At 40.6% G+C, this 2,567-nt stretch overlaps 1 long non-coding RNA gene across 1 annotated transcript; it reads right to left on the bottom strand.

The window, feature by feature from the left end:
• Nucleotides 1-422: 422 nt before the first annotated feature.
• On the bottom strand, nucleotides 423-2,226 carry LOC145985777 (uncharacterized). The gene is made up of 2 exons (XR_014441447.1): nucleotides 2,114-2,226; nucleotides 423-649 (listed from the first exon to the last, which is right to left on the bottom strand). It is a non-coding gene; the product is annotated as an uncharacterized LOC145985777 (long non-coding RNA).
• Between the last annotated feature and the right edge of the window lie 341 nt (nucleotides 2,227-2,567).

The following is a 2,567-nucleotide window of genomic DNA, read 5'->3' as shown; positions in this document are numbered from 1 at the left end:
GAAAACAATAACTGAATGTCATTAGCAAGTAAGTTTAACACATGATCTGAACAACCGTGTCACTTGCTTGTTCTATTTCTTGTCGCATCTTCCTAACATTGACTGTATTGTCCGTTACAAGAGAACGCACTTTGCACTTGAAATCCTTTTCGCACATTTTAATACTGCCCAGAACTATGAAGATGACCGGATGTATCAATTGTGTCCACTAAGTATGTGTTATCATCTTTAGTTGTACACGCTACGCATAATATTGGTCCATTGTGTATGTTGGACCAACCATCCAAACCGTCACACACACACTCACTTTTAAGAACTGCTGCACATTTTTCTTTTTCTTCTTTGTACACAATTTCGAGAAGAGGACCTGCAATATTAAATCTAGTAGGAGGAGTGTAACCAGGACGCAGTTGATTAACAAGGGTACGAAACTGGGGATGTTCGACATGCCTGAATGGTAAATTTGTCGCAAAAATAAATCTAGCCACTTGTAAATCTAGAGCATTATTTTGAGGTTCGGTGGTTCGTACAACATAGGAGTCCAGAGAAGCAACGCTGTGTTATTTCTTTAACAGTGATTGACTTGACGGATTGCTGCTCGTAGACGGCGTATAAGAGCAGGATGGTGATGCATCTTCTGCTGTTTTATCTGAAAAGAAAGGGGAAAAATGTTAACTAATATGATAAAACAGACACTGTACAGCAATTATTCGAAAACAAACAGTTAATATCAAAAATACCTTCTTTTTCTGAACTCCAACCTTTGCGGAATTGTTTCAGCTTCAGCTTTAAGTCGCAGTTGCTGGCTGGGGCCCTTTGACCGCCTTTAAATGTTCTACATGTTTTTGTTTCCCTTATGTCGAAAACTGTTAGGGAAACGTAGCATTTCAAATTCAGTCCGCCATGTTGGATTTAAGATGGCAATATTCTGCACATTTTACATTTTTCTGGTTACACCTGGAATCATGCAAAGTGAACGGTGCGTACATTGCTGCTTATACCGCTCCCTCTTGTTAAAAGCGCGTGTCTCTCGCGGGTCTTCACGCCGACGCCACACGCTTGCTTTCCGCGGACCGTCTCGCGGCAATCACATACTCAACGGCCGAGAACCTCGCACAAGAAAGGGCTGCGTTTGTGTCCTTAATAGGATACCTACATAGCTGTTCATTTTCAACAAACCTCCCTCATCCTTACGTCACCTATGACGTCATCATTTAAAATTTCAAAATTACATGACCTAAGACTTGACATCCCAACGCCAATGTATTGCATATATTGCAGGAGGCCTACTAGTCACCACAACGTCTTAGGGGTCGGGGGGCATCGGTTGAGACATTTTATAACTCGACGAACTTACAATCTTTTTAAAATATCCCTTCAATAAATGAGCTCAACCAAACTTCCATGCGTAGGTTCCTAGACCCTAGAAAATGTTGTTCTGCAGCAAAGTACAAATATCAAGACTTTTCTATACGCTTTCACTTTGTTGTAGTATATATTCTTGTTATCTTTGTGCGAAATGTGAAAATAGTACAAACTACAACAAAGCGAAACCATTAAAAATGTCTAGATTGTTGTATTCGGTGCAGAGAACAACATTATCTAGGGATCTACGCGTGGTTGAACTTATTTTTTTAAGGGGCCTTGTCTCGACGAAATTAAACTACCGCTAATTTAACGGTTTCTCTTTAATATCTTGAAAATGAAATTTGCGGAAAAGTAAAAATTACGTCTGATAGGCAATGTTACTTAGCACCAAATACAGCCCTACTACGGCCGGAGCAGACGTAGCTCAGTGATAGATTGCTTGCCTTACATGCAGAAAGTTCCGGGTTCAATGCCTAGCGCTGCTACATTTTTCACGATCATTCACATCAGGCAAATGCTGGGATGATACCGTGAATGCAGAATAAGGCCTGGGTCGATTTCTCCTCAAATCCTTCTCCTTTTTGTTCTTGTTAAATGTCCAGTATACAATGTATATACTCAGCTGTATCTGGCTGGAAATTGTTAAACAAGTAAATGAATAATATTAAATGATAAATTTAAACTTGAAACCTCGGTCAGTCTAGTATTGTCATATGTAGCATATTAAGAAAAGAAAATTGCTTACCTTCTTGTGAATGCTGAAACTCTGGTTCATTATCAGGATCATCACCACCACTCTGTCTTCTTTGGCATTTCTCTAGATGGTTTTTCATTCTGATTACTTGTCCATCCATTTCAACTTCACATATTTTTACATTTTGCTCTGACACCTTTTGTGTTTTCTTTTTAATTTCATCAAACGAAAGCCATACAGCATCACGTTTGCGACCTGCCATTTTTGCACGACAGATGATTGCTGAATGAACTTTTCGCGCAGCACAGCAGTGAACGTGGGAGGTGGCAGCGCAGTATCGCACTTATTTCATGGGTAGGAATCGGGAACTCCCCGCCGTAATCTACTGACCTGCTTAATTCTAGAACGGGATTTTCCCGTCTTCAAGTGATGCACAATGATGTATATCAGGCCCGTTTCGACGGGAGGCTCAGGTCCACCTAGAGCAGAGGCGTCTCGTGAACTC

This window comes from Lepisma saccharinum, chromosome 3, assembly GCF_977018435.1.
Source record: "Lepisma saccharinum chromosome 3, izLepSacc3.1, whole genome shotgun sequence".
Lineage (NCBI taxonomy): Eukaryota > Metazoa > Arthropoda > Insecta > Zygentoma > Lepismatidae > Lepisma > Lepisma saccharinum.
The sequence above is the reverse complement of the archived record's forward strand: the minus strand, read 5'-3'. Positions and strand labels throughout refer to the sequence as shown.